The 21,170-nt window shown below is 53.4% G+C and overlaps 1 long non-coding RNA gene across 1 annotated transcript; it reads right to left on the reverse strand.

Moving 5' to 3' along the window:
* Positions 1-495: 495 nt before the first annotated feature.
* On the reverse strand, positions 496-1,770 carry LOC307176649. The gene is made up of 3 exons (XR_013824857.1): positions 1,661-1,770; positions 1,452-1,561; positions 496-721 (listed from the first exon to the last, which is right to left on the reverse strand). It is a non-coding gene; the product is annotated as an uncharacterized lncRNA (long non-coding RNA).
* Between the last annotated feature and the right edge of the window lie 19,400 nt (positions 1,771-21,170).

The raw sequence follows: 21,170 nt of genomic DNA on the forward strand, positions 1-21,170 counted from the left end.
CTGGACCACCACAGTCTCTGATTCAGTGGGTCGGGGGTATGGCCCGAGAATGTGCGTTTCTAACACGCGCCTGGCGAAGCTGCTCTGTGGACCTGGATGGCGCCTGCTCTCCCGGAATCTTACGGACACACTGTAGCGGCCCCCAGACAGCGCCCCGCTGGCCTCGGAGCAGCACGACGATCTGGGTCTGAGCTCCCCATGTAGCGGCCATGCTACTGCTGCCAGGGTTGGGGTGCCCCCTTTCCATTTTCACTGCCCCCCAGTGGCAGCTTCTAATCTAGAAAGAGCAGCGTGGCCACCACTCATGGGGAAGGGAAGGAGAAGGCATCTCTGTAAGCCCGCCTTCCTCCCCAGAAGCTGATTTACAGAACATCTGCCAGGGATCCCTGGACATGGGATCAATTCAATGGATCCCACCCACCGCATATTGACTCAGGGCCTGTGACACAGGAAAGACTTTTAAAGTCAGATACGACCTTTCCTCACGAACGCACACATTGAAGATTTCCACGACCCACTCCAGGCCCGGAAACTCTCCCCCGTGGCAAAGATTTACCCTTGGGGGATAATATTTTTAAACATAAATCCTTGTATGTAACTATCACAGCTACAGGAGAGGAAATAGTTATACCTTGCTCACACTTCATTCCGGAATAGAAGTCATCGAATAGCTCTGTACTTTAGCTCAGGCAGGCAAGGTTCTCTGGAACTCAAAGGCACTCTGCCGGAATTCAAATAAGCAAAAAGGTGTAACCATAAAAATAAGCAGTATTTCTGGAAGCGGGGGCAGCAGGAGACAGATGTGACCTCCTACTAGGGTATCATAAGTACTGCCTTATATTTTCTACATTTTTGGAAAGGGGCAGAGAAAGCATTCAAAAATGTTATTTTGGAAGCAAGTGATTTGTGATACTGCTACTAAAATCACAAATCACTGCTCCCTTACTAACATTGAAATGTCAGTGTCCCATTTCCACGATTACCCCTGCAGACGTGCTCACACCTCTGGCGTGAGGTGGACCCGGGGTCTGCGGTGTCACCAGGCCTCCATGGCTCCAGTCCATCCCCTGCAGTTCACTCGGCAGGGCTGTTCCCGCCCCGGAGAACGGTGGGGAGACCCGAGAGCTATCACTTCCCATCAAAACAGCTGTCGCTTAGGCCTCCCTAGGTCGCTGAAGTGCACAACCTTGTCCTTCGAGAATGTAATCTTTATTTTTACTGTCTTTTCAGGCACTCATGCTTGCGCGTTCATTCAGCATTTAACAAATATTTCTGAGCACCCAGCATGTACTAGACACTGTAGATTAAAATATTTAGTAAATCGATTTTCACGGAGACAGGAGATAAAGAAGGATTTGGACTAAGGCTGAGGTCTCTAAAACATATAATCTCTTAAGGAAGGGTGCCTGTGATGATAACGGGGGACAGTGGTCCTAGCGGCAGCAGCTCACCTTTGTGCCGGGCACTGTTCCGAGTACTCTGGTTCTGGCGGTGGGACGGCTGGAAGAAGGACCCCGGTCCTTGTCTTCTTTGGAGAAGGAATTCAGTAGAAAGACCGAGACTGTGAAATAGAGACAGCGTTTATTAGAAGCGAAGCACGTGTGGGAGAACACGTACGCGGCGTGAGCTGCACGCGCTAGGGGCGGCTTAGTTTGCTTACATGGGGCCAGCTTTCCAGGTTGTCTCTGGCCACTCATCTCGCTTGTGCCCATATCTGGTCTGACTCAGGGTCCTTCCTGGTGGGTGTGCGCACCTCTCCGCCAAGATGGATTCCAGCGCGAAGGTGTCTGGGAGGCCGGCAGGACATATTATGGGCTGACGTCTCCTCCCTCCTTTGGTCCCTCCCCCAGACTAAGGGCCTCTTCCACGCATGCGTCAGGCGGGGAATCCCCGAGACCACAGGAATGAGGAAGTTGCGGTCACTTTGTCTTTCACCTAATCAGAGCCCAGTGCTCCTGCTGGTACCTTGTCTCGAAGTGTCAGCAGGAGACCCGTTGCAGCTGCTCGGCCTGGGGCCTGTCTGTCTCCTGCCTCAACTGGACATGTATTTCATGGTACAGTCTTCACAACCCTAGGAAGGAAGTGCTGTGAACGACCCGTGTTGGGGGAATGGAGGGTCAGAGAACTCAAGCAACTTTCCTGAGGTCACACAGACTGGTGATCTGACTGGTACTTCACGATACGGTCTGATCACGTGAGTAATCCACTCCCCACTCTGTGATGCTGACTTCAAATGCGAATTCCTCCTGAGGAATCTTTGCACAAACAGGAGGAACGCTAGGTCCTGGGAGGGATCCAGGCCCTCCTGTCAGTCAGGAATAGCTGCTCTACCTGCAGCTTCTGCTCTCAACATCCCTGGCCTTGGGCTCCCAGGTGGGTCAGGGGAGCGTGGCGGTGCCGAGGCCCCGGGGCCATTGGGCCCCATGACCTCTGGCGCTGCAGGGCCCGTGGGCACCTCGCTTCCCCTGCTGCTGTCAGGTGATCGCAGCTCCCGCATCACACAGAACCGTCTGAGAGGAGATGCTGACACTTTTGCAGCTAAGCAGGTGCAGGAGGGAAAAAAGGCACTGAGCTTTTTAAGAAGTCAGATGGCATTGTACGGCAAACAGAAGGCAGGCGGCTGATTTCAAAGCCCAAAATCAGATCCTTTTATTTGTGTAGAATATATCAATTTGGAATGCACAATTTGAAATTGCTGGTTATAGAATTTGCTACATTTGATTGTAGTATAATGTTCCGAGGCGGCACCATCCAAATCCCTACCCAGGGGTGACAAGCTCACACTCAGGTTTATTTCTTCCGGAATCATCACCTGGTGTCCCAAGAAGCGTGCTTTGTAGGAAATGCTATTTCTGCTCCTGTCCCTTGCACAGGAATAACACCCTTGGGGTGCTTTGAAACATCTACCTACTTGCCGTATGCTGCTTCTTAAGACTCAGAACGGAGTTTATTTGTGTTTTCACTTTCTTTCTTGTTGATTTCTCTTAAACTTCCATGTAAACAAAATATAGGGAAAATATTCCTAGATTACAGCATCTGGTTCCAGTTTTAAACCAGTGCCTTAGGCTGTGGCCTGTCCCCTGGGAAGCAGCGCGGAGCTCAGAGGAGAGAAATGTCTTGCGGTCAGAGCCTCTGGTCGAGGTGCCCCCGTCGTGGACCAGCTGCTGGGCTGGTCCCTTCCAGCCTCCACAACCACGGAGGGTGGGCTTTCCTCCCCACAGCCAAGGAAAGCGCTCGCGCAGAGACCCCTCACTGGCGGGGCGGTGAAGAGCTGGGCCGTCACCCTCGGAGCAGAGGAGGGGCCGTCTCAGGAAAGGCTTGCGGTGGGTGGTCACAGCACCCAGCAGGAGACCCAGCCCCTGCCAGCAGCCCCAGGTCAGTGTCAGCCCCCAAGCCGAGGCCTCCTGCCGTCTGTCTCCGCCGTGGCAGCCTGTGCGTTGGGACCGGCGCGAGCAGGTGGCTGCGCCCGGCGAGCCGCTGCGGCCAAGGCCGGGGCTCACTCTGGTTAATCTCAAATGCAATGTCTACACCACCCCATGGGCCACACGTGATCCCAGAGTCCATCACAGGGAGGGCGTCCTTCAGCGCAGAGTTTATTTCCATTTCCTTGTTTGCTGTCATTTTCGAATTGACAGGGGCCACCAGGCATAGGAGGCTCTATCTTAGAAAGAAACAAAGAAGCGAAGGAGGAGAGAAGAAGGAAGGAAAGAGGAAGGAAGGAAGGGAGGGAGGAGCGGGGGCTGCGGGGAAGAAGATTCTTCTTCATTAATTATTTCTGTCATTGAAATAAATTAAGGAGAGTAAAGAAAGGTCACGTTGAGTAAGGCACGCAAGTTAAGACACCAGCAGGCTGTTTCCCGTTATTTGTAACTTGTGTTATGAGCTACAGTCCTACGTGGTGAACAGCGCTCTAAACTCCAAGTCTTTTCCCCCCTTCACCCCTGATTTTCCCTTCGGGCACTTGTCTCTCCTACATGTGGATTTTGCTCTCTGAAGCGAACACCATCATGTCTTTTACAAACAGAGGAAGATGTGGATTATAAGATCCCTCGGGTAGGTCGTCGAATTAAGTGCTCCAGAAGCAGTGTTCCCCCTGCATGCGGTTGCTCACTGCCCGCTCGTATCCTAGGATCGTGGCTGTTGACAGCCTCACGCAAATGCCTTTGGCCTTTTTTTCCTATTTGCTTATTACCCTGTCTTATCCTTTTTTTAACAAAAATGGCATCACATTCTTTATCCAGTTTCCCAACTTGATTTTTCGCTTAACAAATCATGGCTTTCTCTGTCAGCACAAGTGGATCCACTTTGCTCTTTTCAGAAGATGCACATATTTCCTCTTACCCATGGGTTTGTCGTTTATTTTTTAACCAGTGTGTTGCTGAGGGACATTTGAGTTACTTCCAACTTTTTTTTGCAATGAGTCATTTCCAGTTTTTACAGACAACGCCGCAGCGAACATCCTCCGAGGGCGGTTCGCACATAGAGTGTCTGTAGCGTGAGCGCCTGGGAGTGACAATGAGGAGGAGTGTTAATGGTGAAAATAATGTGACTGCCCGTGTGCTGGGTGTGTCCCAACCTGCCCCTCGCCCTCTTGGGACCCGTCCTTTAAGGAGGCGTTTCCATGTCTTCAGTCCTGGAAGTGTGGCCGGGACCTCATCAGACCCACTAGGGTCCCCTTGGCTCCCGAGCTGAGCTCAGTGTCTGCGTGTCGTGGAAATGGGCGCTGGTTCAGCCCTGAGTCGTACAGACAAGCGAGGCAGGATGGGCTCCCCAGTCGCCAGCTCTGGGGACAACAGGGAGGAGAAGGAGTGGTGAGAAGTACTTTCTAAACTTTCCTTAATTCCACCAATTGCAGCTCACTTTCCCTGGGCTGTGTGTTTGGTGGATTTAACTGGACGCTCTGAGTCAGCACGTTGACCGGTGACCAGGGCTGGCCCGGCTCGGTCTGCAGAGCCATCACCCCCGCATCTCTGACATTAGTTCCCGACCCGCCCTGGGGGGGCAAGGGAGGCCCCTCTCTGGCCGCGTGGCACCTCCTGGGCTGCGGGCTCCCAGGCCCAGGGCCCTGTGCAAGGTCAGGCGAGCGCCCCTGGAAGCAGGCCCAGGAATCCCGCACGTTTGTAAGGTGCCTCCCTCACAGGGTCCTTGTGGAGCCCAAATGAATTAGATGGACTCATATCTACAGATTCCTTAGGAAGCGCCTTGCACACAGTGAGTGCTATAGAGGTATTTGCTAAATCAGGAAATAAGAGGAAAGCCCTTTCGCGTGCCTTCCACAGTTCACAGTGCCAGACCTTACTATTCGCTTTTAAAGTGGGTTGTCTTTGTTCTCTTTTATTTTGACATTCTCCATCCCCAGTCATTTCAGTGAGTATTTCACAGGGGTATTAGGTTTAGTGCACAATAAAATTTGGGTTAACCAGAATGATATGCCTGAAAAAACTGAAATTTTATTAAGTATTAGAAAAGTGTTACTGTTTTTCATTTCCTGTATATTGATCACTGATGGGAAGAGAGTTTTTAATGGTTTGGCAAGAAGGTTTAAAGGTCACTGAGCAGGTGCAGCTTCCCCTGGTTGATTTTGAGGGTCGCTTTCCTGGTTTCAGCTCCCCTGGGGGTCTTCGTGGCCCTGCGCCGCTGAGCAGGCGGGGGCTTGCCGAGCGCGGGGTACTCTGGACGGACCTAGAGATGCTCATACTAAGGGAAGGGAGGCAGACAGGGAAAGACACACCGTACGATGTCCCTTACATGTAGAGTCTAAGGTGGGACACAGATGAACTTATTCACAGTACAGAAATAGACTCGCAAAGAACAAACTAATCGTTACAGGAGGGGAGGGGGATGAATTAGGAGTTTGAGATTAACATATACACACTACTAGATATGAAATAGATAATCAACGAGGATCTACTGTACAGCACAGGGAACTATGTTCAAAATCTTACAATAACCTATAATGGAAAAGAATCTGAAGAAGTATATATATATATATATATATATATATATATATATGAACAAAACTGAATCACTTTGCTGTACACATGAAACCAACACAACATTGAAAATCAACTATTTTTGAATTAAAAAAAATATACCTTTGGGGACCAAAAAAAAATGTCTTCTCCCGTCCGCCCTCGGCCACCAGCCCCTCCCTGGGGGCAGCCATATTTGCACTGTGCCACTGAAAAAAATAACAGAAGGCAAGTCGCTTCCCTAAAATAAATCCCATAGTGCCCTATAGCGTCATCTTTTTTATTATAAGTCAACCTACCAACCTACGAGTCACCAAAGTGCATATGGGGTTTATTGACATGCAGTGTGTGTGCAGCCTGGCCAGTGAGTAGACTCAGCCCACGGAACACCATGCCTGTCTTCCCCTCAGCAGCCCCCCACCTCTGGGACTGATAAAGAATCTCTTCCCCTTTATTCTGCCCGCTACTTTCTGGGGTGTGGGTCTGCTTGCTCACCTCACAGAAGCATATTTGCACGACCTGCTCAGTGTTCCGTCTGTCTTTACTGGTTGTACCCAGCGCACCAGAGTGTCGAATGGAGTAAAGATTAGAGGCTGCTCCGACTGTATGTGGACCACGCATGCACCATCGTATGTATTTGCATTTTCTTTTTAAAAAATAATTAGAGCTATTTATTGCTCAGAGAATCCTGGCTGCAGACTAAGGAAGATGCATGAAAGGAAAACTGGGCACAGGACGGAGGTGCCCGTCAGCGAGCCTCACTCCCCACGGCCAGCCCCTCCGGGTCCTCAGTTGAGAAGGAGTCCAGTTACCACCAGGAAACCTACAACTAAGGCCCCTACAAAACATGGGACACGTTCACCTTTTTAGAAGAGAGTTTCCCATCTCTTCTTTCTTTCCTTTGTATATTCCCAGCGTCATCTTCTTCCCCCACGAGGGCCACAAGCCTCACAGTAACGACTGCAGGGTCTGTTTCTAGCCCAGCTCACTTCAGACGAGATTTTACCCTTTGTTAATGGTCTGATGCGAGGGGAAATGTGATAAGATTGCTGGGATTTCGGAAGGCGGAGCCTGGAGAAGGCGACCCCACGAGTGAGTCGGATCCTGAGCCAGCTTCATTCCCGAGCAGATTCAACGAGTGCCCCGTGCGCCGCGGGTGTCCCGTGTCATCAGCGCTCAGTTTAGATAAGTGTCAGAGCGTCGGGCAGTTTTTCAGAACAACCTGTGAGTCTCAGAGAAGACGAAGCGAGAGAGGATGGAAGTGACCTCATTACAGCAAACGCGGGAGGTCTGCCTGCGCCACGGCTGCCAACGCCAAGATCTCCCCTGCCCTCAGCCATCACCTCTCGGGCACAGCTGGGGCCAAATCCTGGCACTGATTTTTGCCGTTGTCCCAGACCTTCCACCTACATGTCACCAGGAGCTTCCTCCAGGGTCCCCTCCACGGCTGGCCTCGCGACCATCTCTGGTGACGCTGCAGAGGGCGTGAGTGCCACCACACTGCTCACTCCTCCGGGCTGTGGGGTGCCCCCCCACACCCGGCTCCCCATCAGCCCCAGGGATCTGCGGGGCTCTGGGCATCTCGGCACTTCAAGAGGAGAGAATCTGGAGAAACCGAAGAGTATCGAAAGTGAAACTGCAGTCATCGTCAGTTCTTATCTTGAAATAACTTGCAAACCTGTAGCCTCTTGGAAGCTGTCCTCTGGGGAATGGAAACAGATCCCCTGGGAGACGGGAGACCTGTGTTCCAGCCTGCGGTTGTGGGCAGCTGAATTGTGTCCCCGTGTAGGTGTGGAAGTGCTCACCCCCAGGACTTGGGAAGGTGACCTTATTTGGAATCGGTGTCAGCAGATGGTCAAGTTGAGGTCATCCATCAGTCCATTATGATGGGGTGTCCTTATAAACCCTAATCCGTTACGCGTGGGGTCCTCACAGAAAGAGGAAGTTTGGACACAGTTGCACACGGGGAGAACGCCAGCTGTAGATAGAGGCAGAGACAGCTGATGCTTCCACAAGGATCTGCAGGATCTTCGGGAAGCACCAGGAGCCGGCGGAGAGGCCTGGAGCAGACCCTCCTCGGAGAGAAGCAGTCTGCGGACACCGTGACCTCGGACTTCCGCCTCCAGGCTGAGCGCTAATACATTCCTTCTGTTTTAATTGGCCCTGTTTGCGGTGCTCTGTTGCGGCAGCCCAAGCCGAGTAACACACCTGTGCTGCCCGCCGTCTGGAGGACAGAGGCGACCCTCATCAGGCCACACGAGTCTTTTGTCTTGCTTTTATTTTCTTTAAAAATAAGAGGAGTTTGGGGCTTCCCTGGTGGCGCAGTGGTTGAGAGTCCGCCTGCCGAGGCAGGGGACACGGGTTCGTGCCCCGGTCCAGGAGGATCCCACGTGCCGTGGAGCGGCTGGGCCCGTGAGCCATGGCCGCTGAGCCTGCGCGTCCGGAGCCTGTGCTCCGCAACGGGAGAGGCCACGACAGTGAGAGGCCCGCGTACCACCAAAAAATAAAAATAAAAAAAAATAAGAGGAGTTTTTACACACGACTATATATAAAATAGGTAAACTACTGTATACAGCACAGGGAATTATAGTCAATATCTTGTAATAACCTATAATGGAAAAGAATCTGAAAAAGAATAGATAAGTATATATATATATATATATATATATATATCTGCATCACTTTGCTGTACACTTGAAAGTAACACAACATTGTAAATTAACTATACTTCAGTAAAATTTATTTTAAGTAAGGGGAGTTGGATAGATCAGGGATTTCAGGGGAGATCACACTTTGAAGCCCAACAGGTAAAACAGATAAGAGTGCCGGGGGCGGGGAAACAGCTGTCCGCCTGCACAACCCCAATCCCTGGAGCATATCTGAGAACCCAGGTTGGAAACCACCTGGCCTCCTCACCTTGGGTCCCTGGGCAGCTCTAGACCATCTAGCGGTGAGGAACCATCCAAGGGCATCGCAGCGCAGAGCGCTGTCGGGGTGACATACGTGTTGGAGGACTGGGTGGCGTTCAAAACGTTTTCCGTATTGCAGGTTTGCCGTTTTGCGGTCGAGTGCGTATGTGTAAGAGGGATGAAACTGTTCACATCTTTCTGGTTTACTTGAGTCAATTCGCAGACCCTCCAAGCCCTGGCAGATTTGACTCTGTCTGTAGCCACTCTCTTCACCTGACCCCAAGTAAGGTAGACAGGGCCAGCCGGGGCGGCTGTCTGGGGGGGCGGGCGTGGGGTCCTGACTGGCCCTTGGCCCCTTGGCCATCAACAGCCTTGGCAAGAGCAGGCTTTATTGGAAACAATCTTCTGGAAATCACTTTGCAGCCGCTTTCCGTGGCTCCGGTTTTCCACTGCAGTCGGTCCTCCGCGTTCTTGTTGAGAAGAGGTGTGAATGGGGGCGGTTAGCACAGCCATGGTCAGCGTTCCGCCGTGAGAACGTTGCTGCTTCTCCTCGGACACGAGCAATTGTAGTGTTGCCTGTGCTTTTTCAAACTGCACGGCTGAGTGTTTCTAACGTACTGGGGTTGAGAACAAGGCAGTGTTACATCACAGACCACTGTTGCTGAAGATTCTTTCCGATGCTGCAAAAGGAACAGTGGCCCCTCGAGCCTGCATTATTCCAATGTTTGCTGCGTGGCAGTCATAATAATTGCACTTTATTGGAAAACATTGCACCACGTCCCACTGGCCAGCCCTTCTCGGGTGACATGCAAGTGTATCTGCTTCAAATAAGCCTGGAATTCAGAAATCCAAATTTGCAAAAGTGTTCAGTGGGGGAGAGGAGTGGTTATACCTTTCAATACATAAATGTTTCTCACCACTTTTCTTTAAACTCCTTATGCATTTAAAATGGGATTTTAAAAAATCTGAAAGGAACACGTGTGTATAAACTGTCATCTGCCCACATCCGCATGTCATAGATTCCGCAGTAGGAGCTGAGGTATCGGTCCCTGTGGTGCAAGGCAGTTACGTTCCGGCGCTGAGAACCTGGTGATGAGCAGGCTTCTCTGTAACTGGAGCAGTTCAGGCGCTGGGGGACCAGGCGCGGCAGGAACGAGGGGCGCGGTGGCGGAGCCAGGAGGCAGCCCGTAAGGTGGTGCGAGCCGTGAGGTCACCAGGGAGACTGATGAGTCAGCCTGAGGGATGACACCCAGGTTTACGGGGAAAGGCACACGGGAGCCGCATCTTACAAGGCTGAGTCAGTCACCAGGCGTGAAGAGCCTTTCCTAGAAAGGGGAGCGTCCTGATCAAAGCTTGGCGACCTTCAAAGGGGGTCAGGAAGACTCGGAATGAGAGTGTTCCGGAGGGCAGAGGGGTGGAGGCAGAGAGACGAGGTTCCAACGCCGAGGCAGAGAGACGAGGTTCTCCGGTCTCCTGACGGCCGAGCCTTTCCTCTACAAGGCCCCGGAACTCTGCCCAGGGCTTTCTCTGGCAGCGAGACGGTGTCCCCTACTCAGAGCATCCCGACACCCCAGATGATCCCCCGTACACAGGGGACGAGCACCGCTACCCGCTCAGCCTTCAGGTGGGACGGCTCTGAGGGGACCCAGCCACCTCCCGAGGGCCCTCGAGGACCAAGCCCCCGAGCTCACGGACACAGAGCCGGCTCCCTTCTCTTCCCCCACGGTGCCTCCGCTGCCTGCTCTGCGTCTCCTGGGTCACCTCCCCGGTGATGCCTGCGCTCAGCCTGTCCCCGGATCAGCCTCGGGGGGCGCCCAGCCTGGAGCGGCGCAGACTTGGTCCTGGATCCACGGCAGCCGCTGAGGACCACAGAGCAAGGAAGCGACGCGCCGGGATCGCTGTTTCAGGAAGACCCATCTTCCAGCCACGATGTGGAAGGAGGGGCAGCCGGGAGCGGGGAGGGCGAGTGGAAGCGAGGGAACAGAGGAGGGAACCGAGAAGGAGCAGAGGGTGAGGCGCCGCCCAAAGGCCCCTCCCCACCTCCAGGAGCCAGTGAGCTCTGCCCTCGGGAGGGGCAGGGGGTGGAGCCTGAGTCCCTGGGGAGGGCGGTGGCGTGGGCGTGGGCTAGTGGGGGGCTCCTGGTTGCCCCCCAGGCTGGCTCCCAGCCCAGTGGAGTCTGGCCAGCTGTGCGGGCAGAGAGGGGCCCAGAGGGCGCGCCATGGCGGCAGCCAGCTTGGCAGGTGGCCTGGAAGAGCTTCAGAAGCTCGGAGGGATCCTGGCGGGGAGCAGGGTGACATGAACGGCGATAAACAGCCCCTGCCCTGTGGTGTGGTTTACGCCCTAAGAGGAAGGTGAGGCTGGTGCCGGGGCCGGAGGGGCCTGGACGAACAGCGACGCGACCCATGCGTTTGAACTACAGACGCCCTCAAGGGAAACTGCACTTTCGCCGGGAATCAGCCACATTTCTCTGCGTGGTTTTCTTGGGGGTTCTTCCTCTTTCAGTGCCTCTTTCACCAAGAAGAAGGCAGGACAGGGTTCTGTGGCCCCCAACGCCCCGCTCATGAGGAGGAGGCTGCAAAGCCGGGGTACCTGCCCCTCTGGTCCCCACGAGCCTCCCGTCCCGCCCGCCCATGCAAAGGCAAGCCCTTTCCTGGGAAAGCGAGGGGGAGCAAAAGGACCTGGGGCGGGGGCTTCAGGACTGACGCAGACCAGGGTCCAGACAGACATGGGCGCTGGAGGCCGCCTGATCTGTTCCACCGCTTCGTGGCTTCCCTTTTACAAGAGCTTGTGACTGTGGGATGGAATTAGGACACTCAGTGTGCAGTCAATTCATCAATTAAACTGAGTATTTCCAATACTCGGGGTCATTCCTCCCAGCATCAGTTCCCACTGGAACATTCTCGGGACACACCGAGGATGTCCCTAGTTTTGATTTGTTCCTGTTTTCAAACCCCTGATGTCATTGTGGGGAGTTATTCATTCTTTACTCAGTTAATAGCTATTGATCGCATGTCTGGATGAGCAGGTGAAACAGTAAGCAAAGCAGACCCCCTGCCCTCCCGCGGGGACCGCGGGCAAGAGCCAGATACACAGTAAACCCGTAATAGAGACCAGGACGGGAGCTCCAAGAAGAAAAGCAAAGCAGCGGAGGGGACAGGCCGTGAGTGAGGCGACATTAGGGAGGGGACGGGAAGAAATGGGAGCCCCGGGCAGGAGGAGAAGCCAGGACGGCAGTGAGGGCCCGAAACCGCTCGGGGGCTTTTTTTTCGTGCTTTAGTTTGTTTTTCTGTGGTTTGACTCTTTCTCCAAGAAGCACGTGGTCATACTTTTCAAGTGTATGAGCCCTGGTTCTTAAGGTTTGACTGTGGGTGTCGCTTTGCAGCTTGGGGAGGGACGGCTGAGGTGGCAGCTACGGGGGCTGGTTACACGGGAGCAGAAGGCGGCTCCACTGCCCAGGTGAGCATGCCCGCGCGCTGACACCTGCACGGCACCTGGTGTCACCGTGTCCGGGCCACCGGCCCTGAAGGAGCTCACAATTTAACTGTTTCGGTTTCCGGGTCAGTTTAAAAAATGAATAATGCCCTTAGAGAAGCAGTTAAGACGTAACGTGTTAGTGGAAACGCACGTGATTACGGCTCAGGCAGTTCGAGAACATCTCACCCTTCTTCCTGAGGGTCAAGGTGCGCGTCATTGTCCTGCACTTCCGGAAAAGGTCCGTGATGCTTTCTGTCTTTCTCACTACAGTGAGACTGACTGACGAGACCGAATGCATCCTCAGGGAGCTCTGCGTGTGATTCAGGATCAAAATCTTGCCCTAAAGAAGAAAGCGCTGCTGATAGAAAACTCCGCGCCGCCTCCCAGGGAGATTAAGGAGGGGTGGAAGGGAGGCTGACAGTTGCCCCTGTGCTCGGGTGTGTCACGGGGCTCCGGGTGCCGTGAGGGCAGTAGCAGAGGTACCTGCGGCCGAGTTCTGATCCCGCTTCGGTAGCTTTGGGCAAGTCCCCCGACTTCAGGGCCTTTGCACCTGCGTCTCCTTCTGCCCGCAGCACCGTTTCCCAGACGCCCACCAGGCCCGACAGCATCGTCTCAGGGGGGCCTTTCTGATGACCTCCAGTTAGATTGGAACACGCCCCCCCCCCCCAGGCTTCCCTGCCTGGTTTCCCGGCGTAGCCGTTCTCACCATCTGTCATTCTGTGTATCATGCCCATCGAGCTCTCCCTCCGGTGGAACGGAAACCCGCCTGTCTGCTCACTAGAGCGTCCAGGGCTGTGCTGACGGTACGCAGCCCCGGCACAGCAGGGACGCCAACCGGTGAGTGCAGCCCTGCCTGTGTGCCTCTGGCTTGGTCGGCTCAGAATAAGCAACTGGGGGTGACCGGGGCTGGGTGCACGGGTGGGCAGAACCGAGGTGCCGCTTCCTTCTCCAAGGCCCTCGCGGGCTCTGGATGACACAACATGTGTGTCTCGTCTTAAGGGGCCAGTGGCCCAGACACCCTCCCAAGATTTCAAGACAGATCCCTCGTCCCATGATAACCTGTAACAATCAACATATCGAGTACTGAAAGGTAGGGCTTCAGATCCAAGCCTTTCTACAACTCAGATAGGAAGGTCTGGTCTTGGTCTGGAGGACATCTGAGCCTTTTCTGGAAGAAAGTAACAGAAAACCCTCAGGCCACCGGGCCCAGACTGCAAACAACTGAGAACCAGTTCCCTTTTTATTTTGCAGTAAAACATGCGTAACATAAAGCGTGTAGGAACCATTTTTAAGTGTATGATTCAGTGACATTGAGTACGTTAACGTTAGAGTTGACCCTTGAACAACGTGGCTTTAAGCTGCACGTGTCCACTTATCCGCAGATTGTTTTCAAAAGTAGACGCGACAGCCCCACGTGCTCGGGGCTGGGTTGAATCTGCAGGTGTGGAACCACGTACATGGAGGAACCGTGTACACGGAGTTATACTGGGATTATACTGGGATTTTCTACCGTGCAGAAGGTTGGCGCCCCAGTCCCCCGTGTGGGTCAAGGGTGAACTGTACTGTGCAGCCATCAACACCATCTCCAGAACTTTCCTTCCTCCCAGACTGAAACTCCGCCTCCACTCAACGCTAACTCCCAGCGCCTGGGACCCACCATGCACTTTTTGTCTCTATGAATCTGACGACTCTCGGTCCCTCATATAAGTGGACTCAGGTAGTATTTGTCCTTCTGCAACTGGCTTATTGCATTGAGCATACTGTCGTCAAGGTTCACCCGTGTGGTAGCGGGTGTCAGGATCTCCTTCCTTTCTAAGGCTGAGTGGTACCCCATCGTATGGATGGACCACATTGTGCTTGCCCATCATCTATTGATGGACACAGGCTGCTTCCACCTTTTGGCTGGAGTGAGTTTGCTGCTGGGCACATGGGTGTGCAGACATGAGACCGATTCCCTTGTGCAGCCCATGTGCTTTTGAAGCTGGACGTGGGTATTAAGCCTTTCATGTAATTACCGGGGGGCGTGTTCAACCCCTCCAGCCCCCAGGCTTGGTGGTTGCATTGCCGTAGGGAGCCCGTTATTTTTAACGGAGATCTCAGAGGACTACCGAGCAAGTCCACGGCCGGGAGTTTGGAAATGCAGGTCTCCGAGAACGGGAGGAGGGGCCAGGGTGGCCGGCGTCTGGGCAAAGCCCTCTGGTTCTTTGCATCTCCACGACAGGCGGGCATCGGGCCAGAGCCTCTATGGGACATCCATTTGGGATGAGAAGGTAGTACCCAAGCTCTGAACCTCCCCGGAGGGTGGGCGGGGCAGGGACGGAGGGGGGCTGGCGTTGTATCTGGGACGGTTCCCTCCCCTCCTGAAAGGCACCTCCGTCTGCCTGTGGGCTCCTTGGCCTCCTGTGGCTCCCAGGACCGGACTGACAGTTGTTGTTCTTGAGGCTTTTATCTTCATCGCTGGGCTGGGCTGTTTTTAGACTCAGCCCTGGTCTTCGGCTTCCTGACGTCCCTATCCATTACACTGTCAGCCCGCGGGGCGCCTTAGGGCAGGACAAGTGTCAACAGAAGGTGAGGAAGGAAATCAGCCTCCATCGAGAGCTAATTACCCTGCCTCAAAGTTAATTAAACGCTTGTTAGGAGCAGCAGGGTAGATCCTAATTAAACTTGTCTAATCACAGCCCCCTGACATTCCCGGACCCCGGGATCCCTACCGGGCTCAAATCATTCTCCCGAGGGCAATAATACCTGTCAGGCCTCGGCGGGGCGGGCACAGTGATATGCTCCAGCCTCCGTGCTTTCTGCACTCATTTCCCACGGAGCGAGCACTTCGCGTGTGTTTAATTTACACACGTTTCAACTGGGGGGACCCCAGATTGCCCTGATGATTTTGTCATTTTCCTCTCTTTCCAAGAGGGAAAGAAAGGGAACAGAAAGTAACGGACGTGCTGCGGAAGCGGTCAGCAGCGCCATTTTGTATGATTTGGGTAATGATCATGATTAATGCTTGTTGATCGTTTTATCTCTTGTGTTATGTAAATAAAGCTGTGGCCTTCTCCTTCCAATTCCAATTCCATTTGGAAGCGTGGAGGGAGGGCAGCGCGGCCCTGCCAGCCTGCAGGCGCCTGTGCAGCCACCCCGCGGCTCCGGCCCCGCCTCCTGGCCCTGGCACTGCGGCGCTGCCAGACCCCTGGGAAGCAGGACCCCACCCCCCTCGCCCTGCAGTGAGCCGTCATGGGGCGAGCGGAGGACGGAGAGGAGGCTGCAGGCCCCAAACCATGAGCAGGAAAGGCTGGACTTAGGAATTCCCTGGCGGTCCAGCGGCTAAGCCTCGGCGCTTCCACTGCAGGGGGCGCGAGTTCGATCCCCGGTCGGGGAACCGAGATCCTGCAAGCCGTGTGGCGCGGCCAGAAAAAGAAAAGAAAAAAAAAAAAAGGTGGTTCTCTTCAAGCCTGAGTGGGAAAAGAGGACGCGGTGGAGTGAAGTCCGTGGCCGTGTGGTGGAGGTCTGGGAAAGGCCAGAGAAGGAGCCCCGGATCTCCAGGCCCTCTGGGCACTGGGGATGCGAACTGGTCGTGTTCAGAAACAGAACTGCAGGGCCAGGGCAGCGGTTCAGATGGACGCACATTCTTTCTCAGCCTAGGAGGGTTTGGGGCTGCTTTTTCTCTTGCTAAGAAGCATGAATGCCTGCACAATTTTAATGCCCATGAAAAAGAAACCCTGACGTCCGGCCAGGTTCTGCGGCTCAGCCGATGGGTCGTGGCACCATCTGTGTGACGGGGTGATCCGCTGTCCTGGCTGGGCCTCTGGAAAGAAAGATGTCGGTGACGAATCCCTGATTACTGCTAGAGCGAGTCCTCGCCAGGAGCCCCGGGCGGCATGGCCAGCGCCAGCGGTCGCTGCTGCAGGCAGAGCCCAGGCGAAACCAGCCACTTGGGTTACGAGCGCACACACACACCCGCCCTCCAGAAAGCCAGACTCGGGGAGGGAGGAAGCGGTGCTGATTTGTTTTGGTTCTGTAAATAGAGCCACAGTTTGCCCCAGACCTGCTCCTCCTTTGGAGACCCAGTAATGAAAGCGTTAAATCAAGCCGCCCCTTCTTATTTTTCACCTTGTCACCAAACAGCATGAATTAATGAAAAGATGTAAGCACTCAGATCTTTTCTGGCAAGAATTCTTGTTGAAATAATCAGTTAACCTTGGAAGATCAAATTGACGGGCCGTAAGTGCAAAGTTATTTAAGATGCCAGATTAGCTAGCCAGATGACTCCATCTGTTGCAAGAAAGCAGTAAGAATGTTTTTGAGAAATTTCAAGGCTTCAGAAAGATTTAATGTTATTTCCCCGCAGAATTAATCTGCCCATTAGAACATACTTTAACCTCTTACCAGTAATATCCTGGGATAACTTTAATTTACCTCTTTGCTTTATTCATACAGTAGAAATGATCTAAAGACAGCAAACAGATAAATTAGTTTCAAGCTTTTGCTTTCAGTTATTTTCAAATGGGGTTTTTTGTTAAAAAAAAATTACATGAAATCTCAGATATTCTAAATTCGTCAAAGCACCACTTGGATGTCCTTTATTCTGCAGTAGTGCTTACACTTGCTGTTGTACACGCAGATGAGAACATTTCATTCAGGAATGCTTATACGATGAAAACCACCTTTTTTTTTTTTTTTTTTTTTGCGGTACGCGGGCCTCTCACTGTTGTGGCCTCTCCCGTTGTGGAGCACAGGCTCCGGACGCGCAGGCTCAGCGGCCATGGCTCACGGGCCCAGCCGCTCCGCGGCATGTGGGATCTTCCCGGACCGGGGCACGAACCCGTGTCGCCTGCATCGGCAGGCGGACTCTCAACCACTGCGCCACCAGGGAAGCCCGAAAACTACCTTTTTAACAACTGGCCAGTCTGATCGTTTTTGAAGAAAATAAGTGTACACCGCCTGGGGGAAAATACTCCCTGAGAAGTGCTGTCAGTGGGTACAGGTGGCACATGGCCACGCTGGGCCATGTCATGCCGCATCTGCTGAGGAAGTGCCGGCCATCAGACACGAGGCAGAGATGGTTTCCTTTTGGTGCCACACTTGTAAAGTGATGTTAGGAGCAGCCGGTTTTTCCATGGTGTTTATCTTACCCCACTTTCAAAGTCATTCACAAGATGTGAGTATTGCTATAATTTGGAACAGTAACTGTGCAGAAGAGAGCGTAATTCAGACTCGGCGTTCCCCGACCCTGGCTAGCTCCATGACAGTTTTTGTTTCCTATGAAAGCTGCCTGCTTATTGGTAATTCCTTTAAATAAAGGAATTATTTTCCTAAGCAATTTGTTTTGATTGTGTTACGTTCTAGCTCGTCCTCCTCGGCTGTGATGAAAGAAAAGCTAATCTGCTGGTTTACTATCTTGCCACACATAAAAGACAAGTGGAGGATGGAATTTTCGAAAAGCGAAACTCCTAATTTTTGTGACAAAATGTGAATGAAAATGATGAACTTATTCATAAAAGATGAGGATTTTGAAGTGAATGATTTATGGGTATAAGCATTAAAATATATTAATTTAGTGTGGAGGCAGCAGATGTAAATGTTACTTGGTAGCTGAGCGCAAAGGACGCACACGCCTGTACCGAGGTGCAGACAACGCCCTGAGCCAGTCGTACTATCGAGCCAGCGTGGGTCTAAGAGCTCCGGGAGGCAGCGATCCAGTGGGGCTTGCGATCCGGTTGGGGGCGGTACCGACCAGCACAGCCCAGCGTTTTCATCCATCTGATGGTGCAGCCCATCAGCGAAGCTGTGAGCCCCGGAGGGTGAGCCGATAGACCAGCGGCTCGGTGTTCTGTACAAGCAAACCTCTAGCTAAACTCGGGCCTTCTCAGTCTCGACACTATTGACATCTGGGGTCAGATAACCCCTTGTTCTGGGGGCTGTCGTGTGCATTATGGGACGTTTGGCAGTATCCCTGGCCTCTACCCACTGGATGCCCGTAGCACCCCTTTGGCCCCCCAGTTGGGACAAACAAAACAACCTCCAGGGGATGGCAAACATCCCCTGGGGAAAATAGACCCCAATCGAGGGGCCCTTCTGTCACCTACAACAACCCGCGATGTCTGCGCGTCGGGCTCAGGCCCTGGCCGAGGCTGACACACACGAAGCTACGGAAACATGAGGTTCGGGCCCCTCACTTCCACAGGCCCTTCTGAGGCTCCGGACCAACTTTCAGTTTATAATTTTATGTCTGTGATTGTTTACGTCTCTATGAGAGAGGACCCCCAAACGGCAGAAGTTGAGGCCCCATAAAATCTAGACCTGCACCTGGGTCTCAACCCAGTTGATACTCGTCCACTTACTTTGCAGAACCGAAACCTGTTCAAACGGCCTCCTACCCTTCCTCCTGTTGGCCAGTTTGTGTCTACGCTCAGGCGTGTGTGCCGTGACTCCCCCACGGAACGCAACCCCCCTGACTTGTGGAGCCCCACAAGGTTTGGATCTAAAAAGTCAGGACTCACCCTGACGTTACCACCTGTGCTCAGGTGAAACTCTCAGGTCCTGTTTTCATGCATTTGAGGATTCCACACAAATATACGTTGCCAGCTAGAAATTCTCCTCATGATTTTTCCTAAAGCTACCTTCAGATCAAAAATTCCTTGAGCAATAATCCCAGTCCCAGCCAACATAGTCTTAACTCTTAAAACATAGCGAGGGAGGAGAGGTGAGAAGATGATCCGTGTGTATTTGCTACTGAGACTTTGTCTTGTTGGAGAAGGCGGAGCTCAGAATAAATTAGGTGGAGGACAGGCCTGTGAAGGAGCGACCAACTCTCTGACTGCGACCCTTTCTTGAAACCTTAAAAACTCCTTGATCATTTATTAAAATTAAACCTGGCATTGATGGATGGATGGGTGGATGGAAGGATGGTTGGGTGGGTGTACGTAGGTGTATTGATGAATTGAGAGGTGAGAAGAGACAGTGATGCTGTAGATGAACGGATAGATGGATGGATGATGGATGGATGGATGGATGGATGGGTAAAAGAATAGAGAGACTGCCTTTACCCTTTATTTTCTTCCAAAAGAGAACACAAGAAACTATCAATAATTAGTTGTTGGGAGAACTAGGAATTTGTGGGGAATTAGGGTGGCTGAGAGTGATTTTTCCTGTTTACTCTGTACTTTTCTGTAGTGTTTGCCTTTCCGTGTCACGTGTATGAATTATTTTTATATGGTTGGGATGATAGGCTATTTTTCTTTTTTATATGTTTCCAGTTTTTAATGACTAACCTTTAAGAGACGAACCCCTCTGGGAGCCTCCTGTTGGGGAAAATAGTTTACACATCCTGTCTGATTCTTGCTAAGCTCAGTGGGCACATGTCTGCCCTCACCTTACAGGTTATCCCCCGACCCAAGCCTACCGTTGCCGATCTCTCTGGTACATTAGGTTTTCCTCCTGCGTCCCCTGCCGTGCTTTACCACCGTGCCTTGCGGGCTGTCATCCTGGGTCCACGCCCGGGCTTCTCCGCACCTGTCTCGCTCCGCTCGCTCTTTCCCACTCTCTCGCTCCACGTCCTGGCTTTCACTCCTTTCTCTGTGCCGGTGACCCTCACGCCCGTCTCTGGAGCCTCGTCGTCTTCCTCCCGAGCCTCTCATCCGTGGATGCAGCCCCAGGGCCCCTGCTAGGACGTAAGGAGCTTTCGTGCAAAGAGCCAAAGGGCGCCCTGCCCAGCTGCCTCCGCACCTGCACGTGTGCCCCCATGTTCTCCTCCGTCTCACGTGCCCAAATTGAACCTGCCACTGCCCACAGCCATCCCCCATGTCCCTCGAGCCAAAACACCATCACTCACAGGCGGAAACTTGCTTCAGCCCTGCAGGGTAGGTCATCGTGAATGGAACCTAAGAGTTTATCCTCGTGCCCCTGGAGTTCGACTCAGACTCGGACTTCGCTGGGCATTGAGGGTTCCAGTGGGTGTCAGGGTCACGCTAAGTACTGTGTCACGGAAGTCTCACCATCCCTCTTAGATTGAGCCAGCACAAGGAAGGACCCGGGATTTTTCTTCCCCCGTGTCACAGAGGTCTTCCTCAGAGGGTCCACGAACCCTTCTCAGGCCTGAGAATTCAGCTGGTAGGCATTTCTGGGCGCTAATCCGCTCAGGCTTACGGCTTTCCCCTCCCCCGACTCCTTCACTCCTTCTTTAATCTCAGATTTGTGGTTCCTTCAAGCCGCCTCAAGTCCCTTGCTGACCAAGGCAATAAAGAAGTAAATGTCCACGTAATATCGAATGCCTCTGGGGGCCTCCAGAGGTTACAGAATAAAGCAAGCTGGGCGTCGTTCCTCCCTCCTCCCCCAGACGACGCCTCTGCCGGTACAGCGCGCTCATCCAGTCCTGACTGCCCCGCACCTCCTGGCCCTCCCGGGAAGGACTGCATCCTTCCTGGCCGGTCGCGTCCCCTGGGGCATCTCCAGCCGGGGGTGGGAGGGCGGCTGTGCGTCAGCCCCTCCCTCCAGCAGTCAGCCCCTCCCTCCAGCAACGTCTCCGCACAGCCGCAGGCGCCCACCCCCCAACCCGCCTGACCTGCATGTCCTGCCACGTTCACCTGTGTGCCCCCTGCCCAGCACCTGGCCCCACACGCATGCACCGGGCCCAGTACCCAGGCCTGTGCGGTTGACCCCAAACTGCCCAGGGCCTGGGGCAGAGCCTGCCCCGGAGGGGCCCAGCCAGTGCCCGGTGAAGGGCGGGAGGGTGAGATTCAACAGGTAATGCTTATCCCACCTGCAAGCTGGACCATGGGGCACTTTTCAACCCGAGAAACCCCTGTAAAAGGCAAGGTTA

The sequence above is a fragment of the Stenella coeruleoalba genome (genome assembly GCF_951394435.1).
Source record: "Stenella coeruleoalba genome assembly, chromosome: 18".
In the NCBI taxonomy this organism is placed as follows: Eukaryota; Metazoa; Chordata; class Mammalia; order Artiodactyla; family Delphinidae; genus Stenella; species Stenella coeruleoalba.